Genomic DNA, 10,412 nt, shown 5'->3' with positions numbered 1-10,412 from the left:
ATCATCCATAAAACACAAAACCAAGAAATGATTTAATCTCTTTAATTTCTCTCCTTTTTATCATTAAGAGAAAAACTAAAAAGGTACATGTAGCAAGATATAAGTTCTAACAGTCCATAATTAAAGGTAGTTAAAAGTTATTACAGTTATTCGTAACATAATGCAAAAAAATAAATAAATAAAACAAGAGATTAAAGTTAAAAAATCTCATAAAAATAGTAGCAATAACATAGAGAAGTAGGAAAAGTCATGGAGCTCCTTGAAGTATTGCTCAACTAGTGCCATCCCTTACTTGGATTTTCTTATTTCCAAGTCAAGGTCAGCTTCTCCCTCTTTTGCATTTTGGTGCGCATGACCATCAAATTAGCAAAGTTGGAGACTTCATGGATCACATCCTTAACAATGCCTGAAAGAACCTTAACTTTGGAACCCTTGTTTTTCTTCTTCAGATCAGTGGGAGAGTCCAACATTCTAAAATCTTTAGGAAGTTCAGTGGGCTGTCCTCCAAAGCTTCTTCTCACTGTACCACCTCATTTTAAGAATAAGTTATGATCCTCAACATTTTTAATAGATAGATCAACATTATAATATGCAAAAAATTTTGTAAGAAAAAGAGCAAAGGACAAGGCAGCATTTTTCTCACTTTTTACATACTTATATATGTGCCTCATCATCAAGTATGCCAAAGAGTTGTGAATCACTTTAATAAGAGCATACAACACTAGTGTATCACAAAATGTTACTTGTTGGGGAAACAACTTTGAGGGAGAATAAAGAGAGCAATGATGTGATGTAGTTGGACATTGATAGGGGCATAGGGCCAATGGCTTTATGAATGACTTGGTCATCAATGAAGCCACTACAAAAAAAGGTCTATCGTTACAGAGCTAGTGAAAAGGGTGACCATATGTCTATGGTCACGGTTTTTGACCTATAGTCCTAGTTTTTTCACCGTGACCTATTCTGGCGTGACCATAGATCTACGGTCACGATTATAATGCTTAAATTCTAACACTTTAGACCATGTTTTGTTTACCATGACCATATCTTGCTCTATGGTTACCCTTATGTAAAACCGTGACCATAGCTTACTGTATGATCACCTTTTTGTAAAACCATAACCATAGCCTTATCTATGGTCACGGTTTTTACCTTGACCATAGCTTATCTATGGTCAACCTACGTTAAAACCGTGACCATAGCTTACTCTATGGCCACCCTTTTATAAAACCGTGTTCATAGCTTGTTTATGGTCACCTATTTTAAAACCGTGACTATAGCTTACTCTGTTTTATGAGATTTATTTTTTTTAAGCTTAATCATATCCCAAAATTACGATAATCACAACATAAGTCTAAAAAAGGCAAATTCAAAAAAATCTAAACATAAAATTTATATTATAAACTAGATATATCTTTTGTTTAAACAACACAAATAAAAATATATTATATTATATCCATTACATATAATACTGGCCAGGTAAAGTCTCTTAATAAAATACAGAAGACATCAAAATATTACATTTAGATGCACCAATAATAGTATTTTAATCTGAGAAAGAGCACTCCCTCTAAGCCAACACTGGTGGCCTTAATATGAAGCACCCCATTCTCATTCACGGTCCTTCCAAAAACAGTATCACCTTTCTCTTTGAAATAGGACGTGCCTCTAATAAACTGCACTGGTGCGGAAAGAACCCATCTTATGATCTCTCACACAGTAAGCATATTGAAAACTGTTGAATGGCTACATATATAAATACAGAACATCAAAATAACTAACCTAAATGGCTAGCTTCTGTATTTAGAGTAGTCGTAATGCCCAGAAACTTAGGAATCTCTACCAAATTTGCAAATCATAAGAACCACAATTTTGAAAGAAGACAGCCAAAGAAACTGTAAGAACCAGATTTTTCACGGATAAAATTATTTAAATGCCTAAATTAAATTCTGGAAAGTTAGGATGAGAATTTGGGGATTTAAATATGATTTTTGGACTCAGTAGGTTTTTCTAAGTCAGAGAATGTGTTGTCTGCAAAAAACTGTGAAAAATCACGAACCGGCAGTTGAACCGGTTGAACCGGTTCAAGTCTGCTCAGTGCTGCACGAGAAGCAGTGAAAATAGTCAAAAACCTTAGAAAAATATTAGAAATAAAAAACCGGGCGTTAGTGTTAAAGGTTTGGCCCAAAGTTGGGTCGAACAGGCTAAAAACGCTAATAGGTTGGACCGGGTCCAAGTTGGGCCTAAGCCCAAAATATATAAGGGTTCATTAATGAACCCAAACACTCATAACACACTCAAACACACACACACACACACACACCCAGCTGAGAAAGGAAGGGGAAGAAACCCTCCATTGATACTATTCACTCTCAACTTCACAAGCTCATATCTTGAGCTACAGTGCTCCGATCGTCGCACAGTTTACGGCTATGTGTTCTTGTGAAGAGCTCTACAAAAGTCATACAAGAAACTGAAGAGGTAACCACGAAATTGTTTCTATTCTTCTCCTCAAAGTTTCGAGTTTTTAAGGTTTTGGCTAAGTGATGTTTTGTGATTTTTGGGTGTTTAGGTACACTCTAACCTTTGATTGATGTTGGTTTTGGCTTTCAAAACTGTTGGGCAAGGTAAGAGGCATTGAAACTCTTGTGAAATTTTAATTATAATGAGTCCTAGGTTGATTCATGATGGTTTATGTATATATAGCTTGATTATGGTGAGTTTGGAGCTTGTTGATGCTTATTGGAGATTCTTGGTGGCTTAGATTGTGATTGAAAGCTTGTCTTGGGCTCAATTTGGGGTTTTGGTGCATATTGGAGATCGACTAAGGTATGGTTTCGGTTTTCTCTATGTAGTATATAATATTCATGGACACTTAGGCTAGTGACCCATAGGATAGGTTTGAAAATTTATATGTTGTTGATGTTTGGTTAGTTGATGATGTACAATGAATTGGTATTGATGATGTTGTTAAATGTTGATGTGAGATATGATGGAATTGGATGAATGAACATTGTTGATTAATAATATGAATTATGGTTGAGTTGATGATGAAGATTTATAGTGATAAATGATTATTAGTGAATATGTGTTTGGAAGGTTATATACATAATGGATCATTGAGGTTGAGAATAATGAAGTAGGATGGAAAGATTGGTATTAATGGTGAAAAGTGACACTAGAAGGTAAATTATGCTGTAAAAGTGGAGTTGGGTGTTGTTTTGATTGGTTTGAGGTATGATAATTGGGAGAGTTGGTAATTTGTGATCATTGGGTAAAAGCTGATTTTAATAAACTTTGTCTGATTTCAAAATCTGTTGGAACTGGTTTAGATTTAAAGTTCGTTGAAAACTCCTCAAATCAGTATAAAGTTTGTAAAATTTAAAATTCTGTAGAGGGAGTTATGATCATTCAAAGTTGGTGTTGAAAATCTGAAATTCTGCAAAGTTGCAGAATTTCAGGATTTCTGATATGTGCGCACGCATACCCCTGCGAAAATCTCATTCTTTGTGGACGCATAGACCTGTGCGTACGCAGAGGAAGGAAAAAGCTTTCCGCTTGAAGCATTAGCACAACTTGTGTGCACACACATCAATGTAGAATTGCGACCTGTGCGGACGCACAGCTCTGTGCGCACGCACAAGTTGGGAAGGATCGTCTGTTGGGAGCGCTAGCACACCCTGTGCGAGTGAACAGACCTTACAAGTTTTTATACTTGTGCGTACACACACTCTTATGCATACGCACGCTTTCAAGACTTTCCTGGGCGTGTGCACGCACACACTTGTGCAGACGCACACGCCCTGTTTCTCAAATTTTACTTGTTTTCAACTATTCTACCTTCCCAACAAGGTTGTAAGCTTTTATAACACCATTTTACGGCTTTTGAGCTTAATTTTGAGTATGGGAATATGGGCAATAAGCTAAAGGTTTTAGTTGATGATTATTGTGAAAAACTAGAAAACAGAGGTTTAGTTTTCTGGTGTACTAGGGATGGGCTTGGTGGAGTGAGAAAGAGGAATGTGGATGTTGAATTGACTGTGGTTGGAAAGAGTCGAGGGCTCTGAATGAGGGGATGGATTCATCTTTTACTGAAAATGTTTTTGAAAACTATTGCACTACTATTTACATTGATATTGTGAGATGCTACGCGCCCGGCAGGGGCCGAAGTTGGATCCCGCCTGTTCGAGGTAGCGGCGTCGGCGTAAAAGCGGCGGTGGTTCGTCCTGCTTGCATTGAGATGTGATGTCGATGGCAATAGATCCCGCTCACATCCCTTCGGATCTCCAAAGCGTACAGGCGCACAATCCTGGATAGTGATACGAGCACTATATCTTGGGGGTTCTCATATGATGATTCCGAAGGGCGACGTCTCCATGGAGATGTGTCGGGTTGGTAGTTGAACCGACAATGTGATATCACAGCCAAAAGGGCAGGCATTCATCACGTGTATTATCTGGCTGTTTGTATGCTTTGTCGACTTGCTATGGTTTGCCTATTTGTATAACATGTCTATTGCTATTTGAATTAATTGATGTATATGATTCTACTTGTATTTTACTTGTATTGCATATACTTGTGACTTCTACTGGGATTGAGGAGGTTAGGAAGGTCGTGGCGATGGGATCGCAGGGAGGATAGTCTGGTGAAGGCTGTGGGACAGCGGCGTTTGTTTAGATTAGAAAATCCCCTAAGATAGAATTCCCTGCTTAGTTGTGTTAAGGTCTTATATAATTATGCTTATTTGGTTTAGAATGCTTTAAGTTTGAATCTTGTGATCGATATGGAGTCTAGGATTGCCTTTGCCGTCTCGGGGTCTTATATCCTACATCACTGGGCACTATTACTATACTGAGAACCTCCGATTCTCATACCATATTTCTGTTGTCGTTTTCAGATGCAGGTTGCAAACCACCTCGGTGAGTTGTTAAGGCCATTCCATTTCGACAAAATACCCACACCCAAGTTCCATAGCTTTGGGTCCGCTAGCCCGATCATGATTTTCTTACCCCCAGAGGTAAGGGTCCTTACCTTTTTGGCCAGTTGTGGGCGAGGAGGGATTCGAACCCCCGACACCGTGGTTCGTAGTCACGTGCTCTAATCCTCTGAGCTACAGGCCCCATCCCATCTCCACTGGATCTGTTTCCCGGAGTACCCTAAAACTAAAAAAAGTGAACCTAAGCGGAGGATCCAGATACGTCTTTTTGAGTCTTTTTGGTTTCTTTTGTATATGTCTCTCACTTTTGTATTTTGTTATGCCTAGAGGCTTATATTTGAGAGAACAAAACTTGTATAACCTGTTTTTACTGCCTATTTTTCTGTATGGTCTGTACATGGCTAGCTGGCTTAAACTCCGCGAGCCGTGGCTAGATTCTCATGATATTATATTATTATCTTTTGTTATATTATCTCCATATCTTGTACTTTAAGTTAGAAGCTTCGTTAACACGTTTTGCACTTTTTAAATCCTGTTTTTGAGCTATACCTTTCATCAGGCTTCCAAATTATATAAATTCTTCTATATATTATATGTATGAGCTTAGAACTGTCGTAATCTTTGATTAACCTTTGCTTTATGACACGAGGTAAAGCTTAGGCTAATTAAGGTGTTACAGAAACAAGGAAGACAAATTCGTTCAAAATAATAATTCAATAAAAATAGATGTGCTGCACATGACAGAAATAAAGTTGAGCAAGTCACAAGCAAACAACCATTACATAATCAAATAAAAAATGACTGCCACTAAATGTAGAAGTAAAGAGTTCCGGATCTGCATGAAATTGACACAAGGCATATCATTAACAGGATACTTAAAGAATACAGATGATAATTATAGGGTTCAAAGATGGTTGGCTTTGAACACATGTTATTAGAAACAAATCAGCTTCAACTTGGACATATCGTAGATTTATTTTCTTCTGCTACTATATATATATTTAACTAATACATTCAAATCACAAAGTAGTCACAAAGATAGCTTGGATAATGAGTGTCTAATAGCCATTTCAGAAATTTTGAGTAAGGATTGAATAAATGCATAGACAGAAAAAAAAATAGCATTCAAGCAATTCATTAAACACGTGTTATGCAAATCAGTAAAGCACCGACCAAGAGCATATTTACAAATCAAAACCGTGAAGTCCTTACCCCTAATTTCTTCTAATAAGGAAGAAAATCAAAACTTAGAATTAAAGAAATAGAAATAGTAACAATTAGCAAATATAAAATAAGATGTTCCAGGACATTTAAATTTTAGTTTTCAACTTGGCTTTTAGCTTTCTCAATTCCTCCCCTTGCCGCTTAAGGAATAAAAACCTGACAATAAATGATAAATATACAATACAAAATTCATATTTGAAAATGATTTCAGGCGCATTAACCTAAATGTAATATTTGATATAATCTTAACCATGTTTTGTCTGCTTTTTCTTGTAGTAAGCACCATTCCATAGCCATATCATATTCAATGTTGTTAGAAAAGAAGACTTTCATATGCACATACTGTTTTGTTTATGCATAATAGATACAAGTCACAAACTCTAAATGACATAAACAAATTTTTAATAGTTAAGATACTTGATGAAAATAAGAAGTCATACCTATATGTAACTATTTAAAAGTATACAGTACATAGCCCATGTAAGGAAACACGAAATTTTTTGCCTTTCATAATGAATAAATTATATTCAAAGTTTTATCTTAAAAAGCTTAAACAACGAATACTCATTGACAAAGCTAAATTTTTGAAGTGTAGGCGTATGAATGACACATTAGAAAAGTGCCAAGTACTCATCACAAGAGGAAAACGATTTGTGAATGATTATTGAAGGGTTGGAGATGTTCTAATAGGAGACAATAAAAATAGTGAACAAAATTTTATTTTCCATAAGATATTATACTCTTCTTTTTTCAGACTATGTTTTTGATGAGTTCATTCATTTTTTTATCTAATTTTTTTGAATTACATGTCTTTAAAAGAGTTTTTCAAAAAAAGAACTATATTCACTCTTTTTTTTTTCTTTTGGTTAGAATAATTGAATAACATAAGTTGTTCTAATTTACTCCAACACAAACTAATACATAAAGTTGGTGTCTCAGAGATATTACTAAGAAATATTGATCAATCTAATAATCATTGTAATAATTTAAAGCTATAAGTTATGAGGCTTGAAAATAATTTGAAGTTTTAATATGTAATAACATTGGTCATATTGCATTGCTTTGATTTTATAGATAAATATGGTACCAATAAACAAATTTGTCCTAATTAGATTTTAATAAAGATAATTTTCTATAATAATATCTTGGACAAAATATTCTTTCAATCACTAACTTTATTTGCTAAATCCTAATTTTCATCTCTAATATTTAAAATGTCCTACTCTTATTTCAAATCTTTTATTACGTCCCTATTTTAGCCTTTTAAAAATATAAATTTTTTATATTATTATTATTATTTTTTCTTTTATAATTTCGTCACTTTTATATTTAAATTACTATAACCATCACTATGGTCACTACAATTATAATTTTTAATTTGCCGCTCTTTAGAAGAAAGTCATAATGGAGAAAATGATATTTTTGAAAAAAAATTAATTTTAACCAAAGAACTAAAATATGATGAAATATGATAGTTTCGATAAAATTAAGACATTTCAAACGTTAAGATTGAAATTTGGAATTAGTTCAAACGTTAACGATTAAAATAGTACTTTATCTTAATTTCTTTTGTCATAAAAATTTAAAAAAAACTTCAAAGCAATACTTTATCTCAAATTTAGTGGTACTTAAATAAACTACTTTTTATGCATAGTCAATTATATATAACACTTTTAAAAGTTAAAAGTATGAATGACTTAAAAATTTTATTCATAAATTACAAATATATATATATATATATGTATACATGTAGCTCCAATCAGGCACGGACCTATATAGGAGATGAGGGGGCACTTGTCCCCACTAAAATTTTATTTTATTTTTTAAATTATATCTATATATAATATGATCCCATTCTAAATTTTAAATGACTACACTACAAATAAATTAAGCTTAATTATTCAAAATTCCAAACTTAATTTTTTATCTTTCCAGTATTTTAACTATTGGTAAACCTATTTAAATTTAGTGTTTTTTCATTCTCAAGTCACAACCGTAAATCCTTTATTCCTTTAAATTCTCTTAGTTTCTTTTTAAATTATTATCAATATTAAAATGAAGAGAAAACAAAATAGTAAGACACCAAATCTTTCATTATTTATTAGTTTTATATTTTAACCTTCTTTTTTTATACCCTATCTGATGATCATCTTCTCTTCATCAAAAGGTAAATTACAAATTTTCTATAATTTTTTATATAATTCTCCATGATTCTATGTATCTTCCAATTTTATTATTTCTCTTTTTGATATTTTAAATTGTAAATTTTAATTCAATCAATTATAATTTAGGTATTAATCTAATTTTTTATTCTCTTGATGACTTTATATATTTTATTTTATTCTCAATTTATTGATCTTTATTATTTGGTTTTTTATCTTTCGTTCTATTATAAGTAATTATGTTGCATATAAATTTTTAAAGTGAATGGATCAATTTATTAATTTAGAATATATTTTTTATTTTTAAAAATAATAATAAAAAAATATTTTAATTACAATAAATAATTAAAGAGATGCATAAATCTTTAGTTTGACATTATATCAAAATTATTTAAAAAATAAAGAAAAAATTTAATTATTTTATAAAGAAAGAAAAAAATTATAAATTCAGTTTCAATAAAATTTATTTTAGTATATATATTTTTGCCCTCACTTTTAAAATTTTTTGGGTCCATCATTGGCTCCAACCATTTGTAAACTAATAAAAAATACACACAAAAATTATTCATCATCTCTATTTGTTCGGTTGCTCGGATTCCGGACGAGTCGAGGACGTTCTTTGGGTGTGAAGGTGGGACTCAGTCTGGATCTGGGTTTGGGGAGCGTGTTGTTCGTACTGACAACCTCCCAAGTTCTTTGTGAAGTGAGGGGGGAGCTACCTGCAATGACACTCTGACACCCAAGTTAAAAGTGATTCAGGTGGTGGTAACGGTAAAGATGATAGTGATGTACCTTGGAAAAGGGGTAGGACCCTCCCCATATATACCCTGTCAGGAGAGAAGTTTCACAGGAGAGGTTTCTTTTCAGGAAGCTTCCTGTCCCAGTTGTCATGTGGTTGACAGCAGAGGTGCAGGTCGGATTGTTCGTGGGTCGAATCGGCCAGCATGCCAGCTGGGCTGGATCGCAACACTATTTTTTCTTTATCTTTTTAAAGTTTTATTAGCAAATTTTAAATATTATAGATAAACAGTGTTCTTAAAGTTTTTATTCATACTTAGTGTATTATGGGATAATTTATTTATTTAAATTACTGTAATACTAAAATTATTAGATTATTCTAAAAGTAAAATGGCTATAATTTTGTCTTTTATTTTGAATATAAATTATGAAATCTATACAAGTTTTAAACTAAAATGTAAAATCAGGATATTACCCACGATTTATTAACCGAATTTATGTATAAATAATTGTTTCATCTTCGGTTTTAAGTTTCAAAAAGTTTAACTTATACCAAAACATTTACCACGTTTTAGGCGAAAAAGTTGTTGCTGCGTAAAACCCATGTATGACTTCAATTTAATTATTGTTCGATTCATGGAGACTATATATTTGTCGCTGCATGGATTTTGTGTATATTTTAAACCCTATTGATTATCCCGCAGCAAGTTTCCTAGAAGCTAGGTTGCTTTTGTTTGGTGATAACGACATTGCAGGGTATAATTATGTAGACTATATTTTGATTAATTAATTGATTAATTAACTATATATTAATCAACATACCCAATAAGAGATAGCTAGTATCGGTAATTAATTGAGTATATATTAATTAATCGTTTAGTATTATTTTAATTATTTTAATCACTTTTAGTAATTATTTAGGATTAGGTTAATTATTATCAATCAGTTTTAGTGATTGTTTAGGATTAGGTTAATTACTTTAACCACTTTTAGAAATTGTTTAGGATTATTTTAATCACTTTTAGTGATTATTTAGGATTAGGTTAACTAATTTAATCACTTTTAGTAATTGTTTAGGGTTGAATTAATTATTTTAAGGTTTAATTATTCTGTTGGCCTTTATAGTTTTATCAAATTTTTAATTAGATTTTTATATTCTTTTCTTTTCAATTAGATCTCTGCACTACTTTTAATTTGTAATCAGGTTCTTTTTCATGTGAAAAATATTAAAATTAACAGGATATTTCTTTCAAAATATATGCGGTCTAAGATATAACACTCTACTACACAGAATCTTATGCTATAATCATAAGACTAAGGTGGCTAGGTATTACGACATCTAAAAGTAAAAT

The sequence above is a fragment of the Arachis duranensis genome, chromosome 7 (assembly GCF_000817695.3).
Source record: "Arachis duranensis cultivar V14167 chromosome 7, aradu.V14167.gnm2.J7QH, whole genome shotgun sequence".
In the NCBI taxonomy this organism is placed as follows: domain Eukaryota; kingdom Viridiplantae; phylum Streptophyta; class Magnoliopsida; order Fabales; family Fabaceae; genus Arachis; species Arachis duranensis.
Note: the sequence above shows the minus strand (reverse complement) of the source record.